This window comes from Perca flavescens, chromosome 4, assembly GCF_004354835.1.
Source record: "Perca flavescens isolate YP-PL-M2 chromosome 4, PFLA_1.0, whole genome shotgun sequence".
Taxonomy (NCBI): Eukaryota; Metazoa; Chordata; class Actinopteri; order Perciformes; family Percidae; genus Perca; species Perca flavescens.
Window position 1 is genome coordinate 4987303 of NC_041334.1, and position 21564 is coordinate 5008866.

At 40.1% G+C, this 21564-nt stretch overlaps 2 long non-coding RNA genes across 2 annotated transcripts; both read right to left on the reverse strand.

Annotated features, from left to right (window-relative positions):
- Window positions 1–2688: 2688 nt before the first annotated feature.
- LOC114554841 (uncharacterized) lies at window positions 2689–13969 on the reverse strand. The gene is made up of 3 exons (XR_003692478.1): window positions 13892–13969; window positions 4818–4955; window positions 2689–2863 (listed from the first exon to the last, which is right to left on the reverse strand). It is a non-coding gene; the product is annotated as an uncharacterized LOC114554841 (long non-coding RNA).
- A 345-nt stretch (window positions 13970–14314) lies between these two features.
- LOC114554840 (uncharacterized) lies at window positions 14315–15250 on the reverse strand. Its single transcript, XR_003692477.1, has 3 exons — window positions 15048–15250; window positions 14730–14792; window positions 14315–14416 (listed from the first exon to the last, which is right to left on the reverse strand). It is a non-coding gene; the product is annotated as an uncharacterized LOC114554840 (long non-coding RNA).
- Window positions 15251–21564: the final 6314 nt, after the last annotated feature.

Consider the following 21564-nt stretch of genomic DNA (forward strand, 5'->3'; position numbering starts at 1 on the left):
GGGTTTAAGGAATCCCTAGTGTGCATGTCCATGGGCCGCACACTTAATACTTCCATGCTCTTAATGTAAATAGTTAAAGAGTTAACTTTGTTTAATATTGTAAGCAGCGATATCTTTTGCAGGGTCACCAAAACAAATTCCTTCCCGAGACTATTCAGCAGAGCTACCGTCGCTGTGTGTCCAGAGCTTAGCGCCCAAGACGATTGAGATTGGTTTAACGAATATGCAAATAACCCCTGACCATTTTTCTCCTATCTAGAAATGTTCTGTGGACTACCCAGACCTTCCTCCGCAGCACTGTGAAGATAGGTCTGGCAATGCGAGACTGAACACCCAGAGGCTCTAAAAGGTCTTCATCTAGCCATGATTGTTGGTTAGGTGGTAAGTTTTCTTACCATATAAGCTGTGGTAAAACATGAACTTCTCAAGCTGACCGCCCTGCAAGTGTAATAGCCCTGAAAAGGGGAGTAGTTGAATGAAAAATGCACGGACACAAACTTTCCTCAGATCATGTGTGTAATGACTGAAGGGAGGAAGCAACGTGCACCGCTACATAGCTCAACAGTTTTACGTTCCCCCTGCTGGAGCCCTCCAGTAACTACAACGCTCTTGTTTACACTGCTGCTGGTGTTGGAAGAACATTTTGCACATAAAAAATAAGAAATCACAAACATACTGTAACTGCTGAAACTGACAATTATACACTGTATAACTATAAACTGTATATACCATTAACATGAAAATGCCAAAATTACTCAAGTATGAACACTGTTGTTACTCGACTGCTTGCTCTGACTTACTGGCAATACATATTATTCCATCGGTCACACAAGGGCATTTCCATTGTATACATGCAGAACATCTTGAACCCTACTACCCTCTCAGGAAAGTCTGGACACTCGGGGACAAAAAAAAGCAACCTGCAAACCAAACAGAAGCAGCCGCTCGGTTAACAAAGGCTGAGAGCTCAGTGTCAGACAGCAGGACTTTAATTACACATGCTTCCAACTAAATCAACACAAATTTGATTAACCGTATTAGGCTAGTGACACTTTCCTGCTATTGAGTCTAAATGCATTTTAGCGAGGGCAGTAAACGGACTCAAAATCCGAGCGACAGTATTGTTCATCTCTCCGGGACATCCTTTTTAGCTGGACTAATGTTAGCTACAGGGAACAACACATCAGTCCATCATGTCGATTAGGTCTGCAGACAGGAGCTCTGCATTTTTAAATTAAGTCATTATTTTGGGTTATTTAGTTTATCCTTCAAGTAACTTGGCGTTTACTTGTTCTTTTAACGCCTCATGTAGCCCACTCTGATTTTGTGTCAAACATAGGTCATGTTAGTGGTTGAACAGGTTTTTGTAATAAACAAACGTCCAATGTAAATTATTATTGATAAATCGATTGGAAAGGCAGCCAACTATCGGGTAAAGAAATTGCTCAAGATGTGCATCTCTAATATTGACATAGAGAGAGAATCTTTCAAGGATTTTGGAAGTCACTCAGGTCTGACAGGAATCAGGTCTGGTGGAATATTGTACCGTTTTTGCCCGTTCTTTCAGCTTTGGTCCCACGTTCTGGATTTAACCTAGCAGGCTCCTGTTGCCAAAATTGTTTTATTTGGCACGGGGACATACTATGCTTTTCCGTATTTCTGTCATATCTACAATGTTACAATGTTGGATTTTCATGTAAAACATGGCCAAATATTGAGGTAAAAGCATTTTAAAGAAATCCCTGTGAGCTAAAAAGTTCATATTTCAAACTGTTACAAAAGCTCCAGTTTCAACAGTTTTTTCAACTCTAGGCCAGACTTCTATGATTGGTTATCTGCTCCAGGCAAGAACTACTGAAGTGTGAATTTTTTAAGCTACTGCGGTGTTACATTGTCGCATGCAGCTACATGCTACGGCAGTAAACAGTGTGGTTAAATTCTCCCCAATTCCGGGTCACATTATTCCTCAAACATTTCCGGTTATGGAGTATTTGTTTAAAAGCCTTTATCTACTATATATTTTTGACTGTAGAAAGGGCTGCTATATTCCATTAGTTTCCACTGCTAACTAGAGTAGCTACATGCTAACGGCAGTAAAAGTTGTCATCTTCGCTGCCAATTTGTTAAATTCTCCCCAATTTTGGGTCGCGTTACTGCTGAAACATGTCCGACTGGGTAGTGTTTGGTTCAGAAGCCTTTATCTGTGAATTCTGACGGTAGAATGTGCTGCTTCGTTCCTTAATCTAACGTTAACCTACTGTTAAATATTAACTAGCTGCGTGCTGACACCACATAGCAGTAGCTAATCTTGGCGGCCAATGTTGGTTGGGACATGTCCGGTTGTGTAGTATTTGGTTAAGAAGCCTTTATTGGCGATTTCTCACGGTACAAAGTCCTGCTATATACTCCGTTGCAGTAGCTCCAGCTGATACTAGTGAAACAACAGCTAGGCTTGGAGGGAAGTGCAGATTCCAGGAAACACTCTGGTCAATCAGAGCACACTGGGCTTTGTCAGGAGGGGAGCTTAAAGAGACAGGTGCTCCAACAGAGCATCTCATACAGAGGGTGAATACAGGTACAGCAGCCATGGGCAGTATGAGAAAAATAAACATTAAAGTATGTAAACATGTTCTAGTACAAAGACAAAATACAATTATTAACCTTAAATGCTACATAATAGTTGCCCTTTAAATGGACAAAGAACATTGTCAAAACATATATTTGGGTAAACTCTAGAATCAGTGCTGCTCCCCTAGGGTGCATGATGTTCAGCACATAGAAGAGGCTGGACATATAGCTGACAGCCACATGAGGACAGCTGATGATGTCTTTTACTGGGACGTCGTCCACTGTCTTTTTTCATCTGCAAAACATGTAAATAATGACAATACACCTTTCAATCAATTACACAAATACACCTTCCAATATTTACAAGGAGACATGGACATCCTTACCTATAACAGTGATTGACATCTCTGCTCTGAGAGGTATAGACAGAATGAGCAGAGGGTAAATAAACTCTCACATAGGGATTGCTAGATGTTGGGCTGAATCACAGTTTACTAAATTTGTGAAATGTGGTTTTGCTGGGGAATTTCCCTATAATGCTTGAGACTCATTGGCAACAACACCTCTGCAAGGTACTCCATTAGGCCCTGGGTGAGTTTTAATGGGTCTGTAGTAACTCCAGTGATTCCCTTGCTCACAAGAAACTGTGATGTTCCTGCCCTTCTCCTCAATTTGGTTCACCAGTTTGGTTTGGACAAGAACTCACATCAGTTTCTCTGTGTGGTCGAGCAGATGGGTGGTTTCAAAGAGATAAAGCCATTCTTCCATGACTTTGATTACATTGTCTTGTCGGTCAACTCTGCTTACTCTCGACGTGACTCTTGCTACTCTGTGCTGCGCCTTTGTTGCTGTTGCATGCTACAGAGCAGACACTTTCAGTTCATTAGCGTGTCTGTCGTCCGACTAAGCATGATGATTCGCTTAGATTTTTTTGTAAAAATTATTGAGACAATTTTTTTTTAATGGGTGCTGATATGGCAAAATTAACAAAATTACCGAATACAGTCCCTGTAAGTCACGACTTTTGCACAGTGCGCATTGGCAACATATGGCTCAAGTTAAACCTGAAGTTACCTTGCTATAACCCCTAATCTTAGTACAGGCCTCTGGTCTTGTGAAGCAATTCTTCTACAGTAGGCTTGTACCTCTTTTCTTTTAATCTATGTTAAAATTTAATTTAGTGCATGGGCAAAAGCTAAAGACACTTGTCATTCGTTATCACTCTGAAAGATTTGATTTGTTTATTTGGGAAAAGCACCTCAGGTATACGGGTTGCAAAGCTATTTAATTCAATTGCAAAATAGAAAATCGTCCTTAAACAAGATTAAGTGCTCTGCGGGTAACAAGCGTCTGTATATGTGCAGTGAGAGTAACATCCTCGTTATCATGAATAATCGGGTGAGTGTCTTGACAGAACAAAATAATACAACACCTTGAAATAAGGCGATAAAAATGAAGAACAGCCTGCAGGACTGGTCATTAGTAAGGAACCATGGTCACTCAGAGTGGGAGATATGAGAATGATTTACAGCGGCTCTGCAGGTTAGTTAAAGCCACAGCTCATGTTAAGTATAATTCCTGCTCTGGGGGAGGGAAAAAAAATAACTGCTGGGGTGTTACACATCATTTGCAGAGTGGGTTATGTAGATCGAAAAAAGGAAACACATCTTAAATTGAATACAGTCAGAGTAGAGAAAAAGTAGAAGTTACAGGAAGTCGTTAATAGACACTAACATCTAGGTTACTGGCGGGGCATCAACATTCATGTGTGGGCAGAAAGAGAAAGCGAAAGTGTAAATTGAAACATCAGCTCTTGTAAAAGAGCAGAAAAGCAATTTCATTGTCTGGCCATCTTTAAATTAAAATAAGGAATTTACTTTGTGCACAGTGACCCTTTAGTCGCTTTGGGAAAAGGTTGGACCAAACACAATCAGAAGAGACATGAAAGTGATCAGACTGCTGCCTGGTACTGACAGATGAAAGATGACTTTCTCTGATTACTCTTATTCCCTTTAGGGGTGTTTGCAAATAGATTGAATGTTGAATGACAAAAATCGTTAGCCTAATATTATGTTATGCTTTTGGTTTGCTTATTTAGTTTGAAAACGTTACACAAAATTTGCAACAACATTTTGTCAAAGTGGTATCTTTAACTCCCATCTTATCATACTGGTAACCACCAAAATAACTATTTAATAAATTATCTTTATTCTTAGACTATAGCAATCGTGGTATAGTGAAGAACAAACCTGATTGAGGGCATTGTGGTTCTCGATGTTTCTCGCTGTTCACTCGGTTTGTGACCACCGGATTGGTGAGGGATCTTTTCCTGCTTGTTGTCTTTTTTTCCTTTGAGGAAAGGCAGGATTTCCCATGGCAATGGCAGCCTATATGCAGAGTTTGCGATAAAATGTAACAAGGAAAACAAAGTTTTACATTACATCAATAAAACAGCAATAGAAATATAATTGTATTACAGACTTGGGTATTTACTTATCACAAAAAGCCTTAACATGGCCTTGTTTAGATGAGCAGGGCTAACTAATGCTGCCATGTGGATCCTGGCCTCATTTGGATCATCGAAGACCCTTTTGTCAGAATTGATTAACATGGCATATAAAATACAAACAATACAGAAAATAAGGAGAGCGTGAAAGAGAGTGATTGGAAGATACAGTGAGAGTAGTTGAATAAGAACTGCAGAGGGTGTGTGTGTGTGCGTGCAAATATGTGATTTTGTTTTGGGGGTGAACTGTTCCTTTAGAGGCTGTGACGGTAAAAGCAGGACCTTACTGTAGGGTTAGGGACTTAGAGTAGTACACAGCTTATGAGAAACTGAAAGTAAACATCCCATGCCATGCCTGAGTGGAAGTCAACCTGCCACCCACCACCTCTGCACACATTTCTTCTCACTCTTCCTTCCATGGCCTTCCCTCTGATGCCTTTGCAAAGAAACATGATCTAAGTCCTGTTTTTTTTTCTTCCCGTTACGATCTTTGACATCATCCATCATTATAAAGTTCATTATCAAGATGTTTTCCTAGCCTGTCATTAGACTTGGCTAACGTGAGGTGATTGATGTGGCCTGCCGCTGATGAAACTACTGCTTGATTCCTGTCATTAATCTAGATTGTACGTGGTGTCATCCTTCGGCCTCTTTCTTCTACAACAGTGCTATGAAGAGCGCCACAAAGCCAGGGTATGAAAGCGGCAGTCACAAGAAATGAAGACAAATAATATTTGAATATGTAAAACAGCTTTGCCACAAGTCCTCTCGATGCAAGTCAACATGAATCATCCTACGTGTATACTATAACTGTATTCCAGAAAGAAACTGAAAAGCATTGAGTTGGTAAGCCTTAGGCATAGTAGTAGTAGAGTAGAGTTTAGTAATGTCACTATGTCTCAACTGAGATGGATGTTTTTTGCATTTGATTTGGCTGGTAATGAACTGTGAAGGTGTCTGCGAGACAAAAATCCATTGTTTAAAGGAGGGTTCCTGATCTACAATGCAAATTCCAAAGTTGACCAATTTCAAGTATAGCTCGTAGGAGGTATTAATCACAGTTGGCTCCCAGGAGCATTAATTCTTGTCTCATTTTCCACCCATAAAGCACGTCAGACAAAGAAGAAACAGTCTATGGTTGGAGATTAAATCTGCCACCCACTGGTTTTATGCATCTTGGGGAGAATAAACATCCTTGCTCAAGATAACTACACTCACTTTGCAGTTTGTCATTTCCTACCTACACAATGAAATACTAATTCCACTGCAGCGGACCATCCATCTCACCACAAATTTCTCTCATGCTGAAAAATGCAATTTCCTGCACACAGTGCTCTCCTCTGCACCAGTTGTCGATACAATTCCATGTTTGTTATAAAGGGCAAGTCACCATTAAACCCTGAGCATTCATTCACATCACAAAGCTTCCGGTTTAGATGAACAAATTGATTCTTGCACACCGGGATCTCTGTCCTCTTTTGGCATCTCTGTCCTCTGCAAAGAACTGTCAGTACCACTTATTGCTGGCCAGGGGCGGAGCTAGACTCTCAGCACAGAGGGGGCGGGCCCTTCTGATCGTCATTTTGTAAAATAGCTTATATATCCTATCCATGAACACAAATTGTCACTTATTGAGTCAAGCAAGCCTATGTCTAAGCAAACATGCCAGAAGACCCGTTTCTGCTCTTCTGCTCTTTTCTAATCACACGTAGCTTATGCTGATGGCTTATATGCCGATTGTCTTGACATTTGACAAGACATTGACTAGACTATATCCTGCACCTCTGTCTGCCTGCCTTTGTGTGTGTGTGTTCATTTCTCTCTATTTAGACACAACAAATATGTGAAATAAGTACACAAGGAGCATAAAAGCTTTTTTTTCTTCTCACCATCGTGGCAAGGACAGCTCCCACCCTGGCTTTGATCTGTTTAACCTGTTGCCCTCAGGAACGCTACAGGTGCATCAGAACAAGGACTGACAGATTCAAGAACAGTTTTTTTTCCAAAAGCCATAACCACACTGACTTCACGGTCTAACACCCCGACCCCCGAATTTTCTTCTCCCCGCCTACTTTGCAATATTTACATATTTAATACTATTGATAATTCTGTGCAATTCCATTACTGTGCAGTATCATTACTCTCATTGTCCAATATCCATTACTCATTGAATATGATCATAACTATTGGGCAATATTCAAATAATGTGCAATAACCCACACTGCATATCACACTGTATATAGAACCATATGTATATAACCTAACCCCCCTTTTTTGCGTTACTTATTTCATTTCATGTTGTTGTTGATTTTACGTACATGTTGGCACGGGAAAAGGAGTTGCTTTTAATCTCTTTGTACATGTGTATAGTGACAATTAAAGGCATTCTATTCTCTATTCTAACACTGCTGGAGACGAGATAAGTGTTGTCATGTCTCTTATAGGCGATCTCTACAGGCTCACTAATGGGTTGGTGTTCGTGTCCGATGGATCACTTAAACCCACGATCTTTTCCTAACCCTAATTTCAAGCAGTAAGACTGCCCTGCGCTGGCTGTGCCATGGTTTTCCTTCGGGGAGCGCAGTGGAGACAACTCGTAGGAAGCGCTACCCTTGCTGTTGTGCACCGCTCGGAATTGCCACCGAGTGCTGCGCTCAAAGTTCAAATTATTTCAACTTTGACTTTGTTGCCGCTGACCTTACGAGGCGCAGCCAATTCCAGAGGCAATGATTATGTATACCTGTACTGTGCTTTGCCTCTGTGCTCTGGGGCCTCATTCTTTTTAACATGGCGTACACACAAAAGAAGGCGTACGCCGCTCTCTAACCAAGAATTGGGATTTTTTTTAAAGTCAACTTGATGGGAAAATGTGCGGTCCTCCACGGATACTGACTCAGGTGTACACACAGAAACGGGTGAAATGAGAGACTCTGACACCGACGGCAGATGAATAACAAACACGTGAAACTGAGACCATTGTGGAAAATACATGACACACAAAATATTGCCTCTCATTAATAATATGAGGAATTCACAAAGCCCTTCTTACAATTAATAGCCTAAACAAACACCTGTTTGATCGATGTGCAGTGAAAAACTGACAAAATAAAAACGAGGTACTATCGTGTATTCAAAAAAAGACATTCACCAAAATATGGTCATCATATACAGTATGATACAGTTACAGTACAGCATATACAGTTTTTATGGCTGTAGATCTTTTTAGTAGGTTTTAAATGTCTGTTTTATTGTAGGACTAAAGCATGTTTTAACCATTGCGAAAGGCGCAATAGAAATAAAGTTTTACTAGTTTGATGGTGTTTTAAGCCCCCAACATCTCCTTCCAGGCAGCGCTCATCCGTTGACTTCAAGGCACCTAACCCTAACATTAACCCTAACCCTAACCATAACCACTGCCTAATCGACTTCAAGGCAGCGATAAACGTTTTGCTCATTACGTGCTCCTTTCATTCATTCTGACACCTGTAGCTTTTTAGACACAATCAAATTGATGGGTATAAAAAGGCATGCCATGTGTAATGACGCACAATGGCTGGTTTTGCACTGTTGGGAGATGCAAATAGACACAGACGGCAAGAAGACTTGCTGATGAACGAGGACGAGTAGCTTATATGCTGGTTCCGACTGGCTCAAGCCGTCCTGTTGGCTCTCTGTGCTGTTTTGGGCCCAACATTACAGAGAAGCAAGCCGTGCCTGTCCCACTTCAAGAAGGGTCAGCTCCGATGTCCAGTGGCAAAAACACTTTCTCTGTGTAGCGCTAGGCGTTTTTTTTTTGCTTCAACTTTAATATCGGACCATTTCTTTTTAATTTCGGCCATGGTCCAACCTCTGAGGCTGTGGCATTAACTGCGCCTGCAGACTGCTGCAACATATGCAATTCAAACACACATTTTCAACTCAATCACCTACCTAAAAGCCACATCGTTAATATTACATGTTTGGATTTGGTGTGTGTGTGTGTGTGTGTGTGTGTGTGTGTGTGTGTGTGTGTGTGTGTACCTGTTTTACTATATTTGTGTGGTCCAAAAACCAGGGACTACAGTCTACTTCTGGGGTCTGCACAGCCTTGTGGGGACCAAAATACTTGTCCACTAGTTTAAAGGGCTGTTTGAGGGTTAAGACTTGGTTTTAAGATTAGGGTTAGAATTAGGTTATGGTGTGGGTGAGGGTAAGGGTTAAGGTTAGGCATTCAGTTGTGATGGTTAAGGTTAGGGTAAGGGGCTAGGGAATGCATTATGTCAATGATATGTCCCCACAAAGATAGTAATACATACTTCTGTGTGTGTGTGTGTGTGTGTGTGTGTGTGTGTGTGTGAGAGAGAGAGACGAAAAGGTGTGTCTGGTGTTGTTGGGTGACCATACAGATGCAAGAAAATTTTCTGTGTAAAGAGACAATAAAGTTTTATCTTATCCCTGTTATCCTCTTAGCCAGTCTGGACTGCAGCAGACGGCCTTCAACAAGAATTGGTTCACATACCTGTTCCTGTAAAGGATTGGTTCGCCATAATGGTTTTCCAGGGTCCTTTTGTTAAGATGAAAAAAAGTCTCAGATGGTAGACTGAGGTGTTAATAACTTGCCAAAATTTACAGCTAAAGTTAAGAGCAGGGATTAAAAAGACGCTCAGACGGCATACTTCAATTATAGTTTTATCTGCCATTTCATAGAGGTGGCCACATGTTAGCTTACTAAGCACAACTTGAAGGATTATAGTCTTTTCTTACAGCGTTTTGAAAAGGAGAGCGATTTTCAAATAATGGTGACCTAGTTAAGAATAATATATGTAAGAGAATATTCAAACACACAGTGAGATATTCACGAGACTCCAGGCCAATCTGGCTTTTAAATAGACTATATCTAATGGACTAATCAAAATAACAGAAAAAAAAATTCTATCAAATATTATTTTCCCTGCACAGTGCTGAGTTGTAATCACATTCACTATTAACAGCATACAAGGCTGGCATTCTGCTCATTTTAGCTTCCCTGCTAAATGAAGGCAGTCTTTTAAAATGGAGGCCAAATTAGAAAGTGCTAACTGAATATGTGAAAAGGTTCGCTAATGGAAATGAAAAGAAAAGAGAGAGATGAGCAAGTGATCTTACTTGACTCAATTCTGAGCAGACTCATAAGTTAATGCACTGAGCCCCCCACCCCAAACACTCAGTGGAGAAAGGTCAAACTGCAATTGGCTGTTTGAATAAGAATCACGATAAAATAAATGAATCTGGTCCGAGAGGAAGAGCAATATTACATTGTCAATGTGTGCTCTGCTGCTTCAGCACAGAGGTTATTGTTCTATAGATTAGAGCGAGCTCCACAGCAAATGTAATGAGATTTCTATTGAGCAGACACTATTTGGGGACATTTCAGATTTGCTCAATAAAAACAAAATAAAAATCAAATAGTTAAAGAAGAAAAAAAAAAAAGAGATGAGGCCGGCAGGCAGGTTCCCAAAGTTATTTGAACATGAGAGGAAAACAAAGTTTATCCAGCATGAAGACAGTAGTCTCTCCAATGTCAATTGGCTCCTTTCGACGCAAAAGGAGCAGCGTCTCTACTCCGAGTTTCTCACCCTATCTCTAAGGGAGACGCCAGCCACCCTCCTGAGAAAACCCATTTTGGCCGCTTGTACACCTGGATATCGTTCTTTTCGGTAGGTAGGTCAAGATATGAGATGATTCAATGTTTTGATAGGTCAGACATTGTTACTGAGCATCACTGACTTGTGTAGTCGTACGCATTAATATATTCGGGGGAAGCTAGAAACAGGCTGCAGTTGTCAAGTAGACAAGCTCTTGGCCTTTCTCCACATGTAAAGCTGCAGTCGTACAGCCCTGGTAAAGAGACGAAAGGGCAGAACAGGAGGCCGTGTAAAAGCAGAACAACACACCTTTCCCTGGCCACTTCAGTGGGTCTCTGTCCTTTCTCTTTTATTTGCCAAGTGGTCCATGTACTCCCCCAGCCTATCAGCCAGCCTTTGTCAGTAGCATCGATAGAGAGAACTTATGCTGCTCTGTAGTGCTTTCACACCCTCCATGTTCTTGCTAAAAAAAAAAACTGGGCAAATTATGACACCAGTGAAAGCTTCTTGGTTCTGTACAACATGGACTTTAACCTAACATCACTCCTAAACTATACATTAGCCACAGAACTTAAAGCTATAGTGCGTAGTTTCTGTTAAGTAATGACAACAAAACTGTTGGCGCGTCCACATGATACAAGGATTTAGTGATCGCGCACAGCCCCCACCCCACCTCCACACAGTTGCTAGTAGCCAAGGAGGACACTGAGGGTAAAAAAAAAAAATGGACTCTTCAGAAGAGGGAAATATCAAGGGAGTAAGCATCTATCAACAACTCGTAGCTTCTATGGCGCCATTTTGATGCTAACGACCACTCACCCGCCATTAGCATTCCATTGACTGCCATTCATTTTGACGTCACTTTGAGAGCAAATAACTTTACATCTGAAGCATTTAAAGATTTTATTTGTCCATTGTTTATTTCTAAAAAAACACGACAATGTATAAAAGGTTCTATTACCTTGTACCTCACGTTATGGCTCTGTAGCAGGCGTTTTTGTAAAAATAGGCTAACAATTGTGTCATAACCAAGCGACTTACTGTCGCATAGTAGAGGAATTACCGTACAGTACAGGAGAAGCTGGCAGGCAGTTTTTACTTACATTAACGGTTTTAGTTTAAGTTTAATTAATAATGTTAACTAGTTAACTTTAGTTAGCAATAATTAGCCTGTGCCCATGTTATCTCCTTACATATACCTACGCTCTCCGTCTCTGCAAGATTGGGAATGATTGAGATTTCTCTTGGCACAGCTACCAGAAGACTTCCAACTTTCAGACAGGTTACCCACGTCACGTTTACGTCGTCTCTCTCAGTTGGAGGCTGCGCAGTAACGCTCAGCACTCACCGGAAAAGTGCTTCTAATATCCTTCACTGGTCTCCGTTCAGAGCAACGGGATCTGTTGGTCCATTCTATATACTGTCTATGGTAATTATCTTCACTCGAGTTTCTGCGCGCGAAACATGTCATATGTCTTCTGAACATAGCCATACTGAGAAATCCAGAGAGAGTTGTGTGGAGCTGGTAGTCTTAATTGGCTTTGTAGCAACTCATTTGTCAATGGCTTGAATGTAATAGACGTTTATTAATATAAAAAAAGTTACGCAATAAAGCTTTAAAGGCTCTAAGAATTGCTAAATATGATTTTGTTTGTGCCACTGTTGGGGACTGGCCACAAGCGAGACTATCTCCACAGCATTGTGTCAGCGCTGGAGTAAGGTCCGGCTATGTATTCTGGATAGGGAAAAATTGCTCTGGATTGTTTGTATTTCTTTAAACCAATCACAACCGTCCTGGGCGGGCCTAATGTTTTAAAGTTTGGTGACGGCTAGTCTATATCCACAACGTTCCACTTCTGGGATCCTTGGGCTTCCTTTGTGTTGGCATTTTAAACTCATTTAAATACTGATTCATGCAGTCAAATAAGGTACAGCAGTGAGGTAAGAAAGAAAGTCAAGAAAATGATGTAGTCTTGCGGTTTTGTTCTGCGGAATACAAAACGCCTGTGCACCTGTGTTTTAAATGCCACAATTTTCTTTTGTTTTTTTGTCCCTGAAAAGCTTTCACTGACTGAAAACTATTGCTAAAATGATAATTAAAAAGGACCAAAGGTGCATCTTTGCGCTACAGCATCTCTCTCCCTCTGTGAGCCTGATATGTATATCAGCGCAGCATCAAATTTAACACCTGCTTCTCCCACACCTTAAATCACAGATGCAGTTGTCTCTGCTGCAGCGATTAATCAACAATGATAAATCAGTGTAGCAGCCATTTGTATAAATTTCCAATTCCTCCTCCCATATGCAGGCCTACACAAGATCACCCTTGAAAGGCTTTCTGCAGTGACTCAAACACATTGTTTTAGCCGCTGCTTTTCTCTTATTTTGCTAATACAAAAGTGTAGTCAACTACATCTGTTGAAGAACATCAATTCAACCAATCACTTTATTAGTTGTGATAGTTTGTCATCTTGTAGTTCTGAAAAAAACAAACAAACGAATAAATAGTAAGAAAGCTAATTTTGATCTGAGATATTGAGAAAACGCAGTATCCTACGGAGTCTTTTTTGTCATCACCGCAAAACTCCAGTGCAGCTGGAAAGGCAGTTTTGTACCAACAGCTCAGCATTCAATCGGTTTCTTTTTTCAGTATCAGCCCTGCAGAGATGGTGCCTGCAGCCTTTGAGGTGGCTGATCTGATTCCAAATGATATCTCGAGATATTTTCCCACTAAATGCTCCCTCTCCGTCGTCCCTGAGAGAAATGTACCCTCTTATATTCCCTGTATCCCCATCCCAACACACTCCTAAAACCTTGTGTGCTAGTGACAAACCTGGGTGTGTGTGCATGTGTGTGTAAGTTGACAGTGATGGATGGGACCTGGCCACCGCCTCCACCCTCCATGCCACTCAGATGCTGAGTGAGCCCAATGCTTTATTCATGAGATTTGGAGACAGGAAAGGAAAAAAAAAACGATTCCAAAAGGTTTAAGAATATATTAGGGGGAACTCTCTCGTATGTCAACTGACTTGTCTGGTAGTGGTAAGCAAAAAGAGTCTTAAGGTTTCCACTTTGAAGTCTGTGGCAGGTGGAAAAAGGAGCAGGACCCCCACCCAAACACCACCAGCCCTGCTTTCACACACCAACGCCCAGTACTTAGGTAAATGTACTTAGTTACTTTCCACCACTGCAAAAGAATACATTTAAATCTTACCGTTACATAGATAGAGAAGAACAAGAACAAGTATTGCATCCATCCATTTTACAGGGTCATGGGGGGGCGGCTGGACCCTATTTTAAGGGGATAGAGGAATGTAGGGGTGCCTTCAGTCCAGGAATGAGATGGCTTGAGTGGCAGCGTTTGAAAAAACGTCATACAAACAGTTTGCAAGATTGAATGTCTACATAAGAAAATGGGTGAAAGTACTTAAGCTCTCTGGAGGGCTCCTAAGAAGCCAGATGCTGTGGCTGAGAGGCGTATACTACAGTATGTGCTTATGGTGTTATCACATATACCGTACATACTATGTTCATTTGCTTTACAGGCTGTCTATTTCGTTATTATTATATTGTATTGTCTTGTCTTGAATGTTATGGTTATTATAATGTTCATCTTAGTAAGTGTAACTAAGTTGATGTAGCCGGTCTGGCCTGACACTCCCTCAATTTCAGTATGCGTAGTAATGGACGACAGACATCTTCTGCTTTGCCAGTTGAACGGGGGTTTTATTTTGCATACCTGTGTACAACACACAATTAAATCAGTACAGCAGCTCTGGGTTCCTACACGCACATAGCACACCTCTCCTCACCATAGCGTACCGCTACTGACAAACACGTGCAGTGTTCTTATTAAAATAATGTAACAAAATACATTTCAATGTGATCGTATAGTCAAAATGTCATTATAAAATCAAAACCATTTCCCCACATACCAACGGCAATTTTTTATATTTCATTAATAAATGTAGAATTTAAACATGAACAAACAAAAACTATATGTATAAATATAACATTTTCATCACAAAAAAACAAGGGGAGTACCCACATACCTGTGTACAACACACAATTAAATCAGTACAGCAGCTCTGGGTTCCTACACGCACATAGCACACCTTTAAATGAGAGGGAGAAAAGAACCAGCGCATAAGAATCCACACGTGTGCTCTTCATTAAGCTAGCCTGAGAGAAGTGAGCTAGCATCTCACACAAAAAGTGCCGTACACAATAAAACTGTATGTACACATTCAAACAAATATCACCATGACAATGAACAAAGCTAGTGACAGTTAAAGTATGGTAAGAACTTCTACTTAGCGGTTTTAACATGTTTTAAGTCACTTTGAACCAGAGCGCTCAGATTGTCTTACCTCTCCTCACCATAGCGTACCGCTACTGAGGAGAATACAGGAAGTGACATCACTAACAGGCAACTGGTCACACCGCCAGAATAAAATTAACAAAATAAAAGCTCCCCAAAATAAATACACACAAAACCAGATTTATATGAAAATAAATAACAAAATATCAACAAACATGGATTTTTGGTGAAATATAACAGTTAGAACACATCGGTTACATTGACAACCCGAGGCCTACTGCAGAGGGGATGTGTTCATGTTGTAAACTGTATGTTTCGTATTTTGTTTAAAGCAACAAAAATGTTAATCACCAAAAAGAAATATGCTTATATTCACAAACTAGTTGCATTATATCCAGATGTCGAAATATAACTGCTAGTAAGAGAGAGTTTATATATGGGATGGAAGCGAGGGGTCTTATTGTGAAACAAAACAGCAAGTCTTCTCGTGGGAGTCGTGGAAGTGAAGTGTGGAGCAAACATGGCCGTCACCAATAATAGGAGCTGTTGAATAACCTAAACAGTTGTCTTCTCGTCGAGTTACAGGAGCACCCAGAGAAAACCCACGCTGACACGGGGAGAACATGCAAATACCACACAGAAGGGCCCAGAACCCTCTTGCTGTGCGTTTTGGTTTCAGAATGATGAAGACAGGTGGAGATCACTTAGATACAAAATAGGATGTAGGCTCTACAGAATGATTTTTTGTTTTCCATGGCAACTGTGTGTCTCAGTAAACCATGGACATATACAGGTAACTGAAATTGAGTTGTGAGAACTGCATGTCGAAATTTATAGAGAGTTTAGCTTTCAGTGAGGATCAAATACAGTTTCAGACCAACGGAATTCAATTTCATAATATTACATAGAATTGTGTTTCTGCTTAAGGGTTTGCGATAGGTTGCAGCCTTAATATTACTGTTATGTCAGTTTCATTAAGGTTTTGTGTTGTTCCATAATGAAATTAAGACAGTCAGCCCTCCTATCTTACTTCTCAGTATGAGCACACTATCATCAAGGCAGGTTATCGTTTCCACAAACGGGTTTTGGGATTATTATTATTAATGTATTTCTCGTATCCATTACAAGACAAGCATAGGATGGGGCAAAAGCTCTGCCCATAGCTGTGCCACAAGAGTGCAGGCAATACAAATCAAAATACTTAATTTCTGACAGTGTTAGTAAGAATTAATTAGGAGGCAAAATCCCATCTGGACGTTTGTTGAAGTAATAAAAACCAATTCACTGACAGTAATTTGAAAACTGTCCTCCCAAGAAAGACAAAAGTATCGGTGTTTAACAAAATGATTATAGATCCACAAAGTCTGCAGAGAGAGGAGGTCAGGGTGGACGGATGGGTAAGTAAAACATAGGATTTGCAAGGAGACCGCTGTTCATTTATTGTCATTCCCAGCCAGACAACCAGACAATACTTGCTCAGCCCAAACCTAGGGGGGGTGGGGTTACATCAGTAACGCTCTATTTTTTAAGTCATTTGAGATAATACAATGTCTACAAATCTGTATATCATTTGACAAAAAAACATGACAGTTGCCAGGGGAAAAAAAAGTCATTCTGTAGAGCCTACATCCTATTTTGTATCTAATTGATCTCCACCTGTCTTCATCATTCTGAAACCAAAACGCAGCAAATGTTGAGGATGACTCATTTTCACTGCTGCCACCTAAAAAGGGTTCAAACGTTGTCTGATGTTACTATTTTTACTATGTTACATGACATAGGTAGGGTAGGAATTTGGCATAAATACCATTACTAATCTTCAAAGCTATTTTTGTTATACTATGCTGGAGTTCACAGAATGAAGTTTAGCTGACAAATCTGCTACTTTTGAATCCAAATGCCATAATAATCTGGGTTGCTGAAATTGCAAATCAGGGATCCCAACAATGCCAAGTAAATATAGTCTTCAATACTCTAACTTCAATATTAAGCCAACTAAAGACCATTTACTCAATTATATTAGATTTCTCTCCTAGCCTTACGGTACTTCATTTTATCTACTCCTGGTCACTCTGTTCTCTGTTCCTCCTATTTGCTTCTTAACTTCTCTCACTCTCTCATCTCCAACCATTTATCTCAGGAAATTTTCTCCACTGAAAGAAGAAAATATAAAACAAAGAAAAGTACAAAGATTTCTGATCCTATAGTTATGATTAGGGATGCACCGATTCAACTTTTTCAGTCCCGATACTAATACCGATGCCTGGGCTTTGTGTATCTGTCGATACCCGATACCAATCCGATACCATTGCTGAATTAATAATAAACTGTATGCCTTCCACCTCATACCTTCCTTCCACCATGTGGAAGAGACTAAAGACCCCAGACCTTCCTAACTAAACATTACTTTCCTAAGACAAAATAACATAGATGTAATGTATTGAATTCTATTTATTATTTAAAAAACAATTGTGCATTCAAATCAAAAATATAACATAATCAAACTTCTTAAAATAAATTTAAATAAATAATAATGGGCCTTCAATAATGGGCTACCTTTATATAGGTTTATAACGGCTTATTCTACTGTCAGGAGTACATAGAATATCAGAAAAACATGTTAATGTCATCATGTTTACTAAAAGCTTTCATTAAGGATTTGCTTGGCTCCACAACATTATACAATAACTTTATATGAAGGAGAATCCGTCAAACAGTTACAGAAGCTAAACTATTTTTATTGTGAAAACTGCAAAGTAGTAAAATAAACTCAAATCGAATGAATAGCCCACACATACAAACAACTTTAACATTGTCTCCCTTTCAAAACTAAATAGTTGTAAGCTAGCTAGTTGTATAAACACTACCTTGGTTAGCTTGTTGTAGTGTGGTTGTAGTGGGCGACTGAACGGAGCTCCGCTGTCAGCCTCCTTCGCTGTTTGAATAACGTTAGCAGGTTGGAGGACATATTTCAGCGAGGCAAGACATCTTAAATCCAGAGTTTTAATCATTGCTCTGAACCCGTCTCTCTCAACGGTCTGTAGCGGGACCGGAGGTGGATTGCGTTCATAATGTTGCTCCGCTGCATGCTTGAAGTGACATGTCTTTAACGTTAGCACGGTAACGTTAACCCAGGCAACAACAGTGGCTAAATTACGTCTGATTTTTTAGAAACAAAAAACTTGGGAACAACAGACGGCTCCTCTCTTGAGCACACGTTGTTCTGGTGTATCTCCGCTCTTTCTTCATCCTCTAGCTAACTTTCTTCTCGGTTCTTGAATGTGCAGTACCGACCGGAGCCTCTCCCAGCTTAACAGACTGTTATGCTACCTGGCTAGCTAGGCTAGCAGCTGTAATGTTACCCAGCATGCCGTTCGGCGATGTAGCGACATTTGTAAATGTAAAATTATTAGTGTTAGAAACGATTTGTCACAAATTGTTATATGCTTTGGTGTTTTATCCTTTTAAAGAGAGTTAGTTGTGGGTTATTAATTGTTGTGTTATAAAGTTGCTACCATGAGTGAGAAAGGTACGCAGTTAAAGGGGGTCCCGGTGCTGTGACGGAGAAAAAATAAATAAATAAAAATAAACTGTGGATCTGTTAATTATTCCGATCCTCGATCCAGCTATTTTTTCAATATCTGGGCCGATATCCGATCCTAATATCAGATCGGTGCACCTCTAGTTATGATGCAAAAAAGATTAAATGCAATATTCTCTCACATCTGCTCCTGGCACCTCTGCCTTCCTTTGCTCCTCTTTTCTTCTTAACTTCTCTCACTCTCCAGCTTGCTCACTGAGGTGACACGACTGAATGGAACCCAAACACACACACATTACAATGTTATGGCAGACCTATAGATGACAATATTTCCCCAGTAATAGAACTTTTGCTCCATTGAGACTGAAGGAAAATGACACAAAGTTGAAGGTATTTTAAAAACCTACATGATTCAGGACCCCACCCCCCCAACCTTAGCCAAGTGGCTATTATTGTAATCATTATGACGAAGGTCCCCTAACCATAATGCACCATACAAGTAGTTATTTTAATCCCAATCAAGAGGTTTTTTATCTATTTATAAACCATGCTCTTTCCTTAAATGTAACCTAACTAAACCTTAATTATAACTCTGAGACATCATAACACTGATTCCCTTTTCATCAGTGATTTGTAACAGTTTTGGAATGCACTACCAAATGTCATTCTATCCAGTGCTTACATGTGTCATTCTGGAAGGCAGTTACAAACAAACTTATTTTGTTGTTTAATTTCTTCATTTTTGAAATTGTATACCATTAGCGGGACTATGTTATACTATACAGAATATCTTAAATGATATTCCATATGAAGAGAAACATTATCCTGGGAAATATCATTGTAACAAATAGGTTTTCCACAGAGTAGAAAAAGAAACCTTCAGCTCACTAAGACTAAGACTCACAGCAGATAATACGAGCTGAAACCTCCCCCCAGAACTCCTGAAGGTCTCTAAAGAAGTTTACCTGGCACAGAGAAGTGTACGCTCTGTATTGATCTAGATGTCACTCTGAATATGCTCATTGACCAGCAAAGAGCAGCTGTGACTGCCCACCATTTTGTGTTTGCATGCCAACAACTGCCAGTTTGTTAAGGAGCCTGCAGCGTATGAATCACACCTGAGCGGAACAAAGCGAGGAAGCAGCAATCCCACACGTTTAAAAAGAAAAGAGACCGGGATGAAAAATGACACTTCCTCCCTACTTACTTCTGTAGCCAAAATTTCATGTTTGTCTGTATGAAAAGATTTCCTTTCCCACTTTCCAACAGCTTAGCAAATAATCGTTCAAACACCAGAGAATGTGCTACTGATACACATGAAAGGACTTAGCTGTGTCATTGGATGTACAACATGCCAGCAAAAAAAAAACACAGAGAGGACACATTTCAGATTAAAAGGAGCTTTTATATATTGCCAGAGGCACCTTGCTACATGATGCGCTGCTCTGTCAAAACTCAAGTCTGGAAATCAGGCTGCAGAAATTTACTGGATAGGAAAAAAAAAATGGATGTCACAGTCAGCCTCAGTCGTATGGCGTTATATATGTGTCACATTCCTGAGCGAGTAATTGTATGTTTTGAGCGCAGAAAACTATATTTTGCAAGCACATTACATTCCATTTTGAACAGAAATTAACACTCGCAAAAAATAATTTAGTTTGAGTGAACAAAAACCTATTTCGGGCACAATAAATGTATTTGCATGTCTTTCTCTGCTCGCAGGTAAAAGCTGCTGCGCTTCGGTCATGTCTCCCTTGCTCTCAACCTCTTCTCTCTGCGTGCTCAACTCTAGACACGCTCGCTCAGATTTTCACAGCGTTACAAGCGTGCCACAAAACCAACCAATCGCAGAATCAAAAGGTCAATTCTGATTGGCTGTTCACCTCCAATTAGATCGCAAGTAGCAGGAAAGACATATCTACAGGGAAACAGTCTTTGACACAACACCTGCAGTGATTCCCCAGCAAGGGGTATCTCTGCTGTAGCTAGTGGGTACTTGGAAAGATTGTGGAGCAGCTTAACTAATCAAAATAATTTAATTATGATTGATTTAAAACAATATATCAGCTGAAACAGCTCAACACATATGTTTAAACATATAGCGAAGTAATCAATGGTAGAAATAAAAAGCTAAAAGTGGCCTACTGACTTAGCTAACAGTTTAAATGATTAGTTAAAAGTAATGTATGACTTTTAAAACATTAACCATACTTCAAGTAAAAGGCCAAGCTAGTAGAATTTCTGACCAAACCAACCTAAATGTCTATAGTTCAAGTTGTGTTAATCACAACACCGTTTTTTGAATTACATATCTCCGTGTGTGACTAACATCATCCTTCACAAGAAATCTAACATTAGCTAGCCCAGCATGGATACAGTCTATGCATCCAACATATTCATCTGAACAAACCTAAAATGTCACAATACAGCCACTTAAAAGAAGTTTGTAATACTGGTTACATCAATGTGGTGTTTTATTAACCTTAATTCTTTAAAGGAACACTCCGACTTATTGGGAATTTAGCTTATTCACCATAACCCCCAGAGTTAGACAAGTCCATACATACCCTTCTCATCTCTGTGTGTGCTGTAACGCTGTCTGACGGTTCCAGCATTAGCTTAGCCCAGCACATATCCTGCAGGTAACTGGTTCCAACTGCCTACTGAATTGTGACAAAAGTGACAAAATAACGCCAACATGTTCCTATTTACATGTTGTGATTTGTAGAGTCACAGCGTGTACAAAAAACAACGTAACATGAGACACAGCCATCTTCTAACAGCAAACAAACTGGGAACTATATTCTCAGACAGGCTTGCTGCGAGCATATCACTCCGCCCAAGTACTATATTCTTCCGCCTGAGAATATAGTTCCCGGTTTGTTTACAGTTAAAAGACGGCTGTGTCTCATGTTACGTTGTTTTTTGTACACGCTGTGACTCTACAAATCACAACATGTAAATAGCAACATGTTGGAGTTATTTTGTCACTTATTCGGAGCAGTAGGATTACTGGAACCATTCA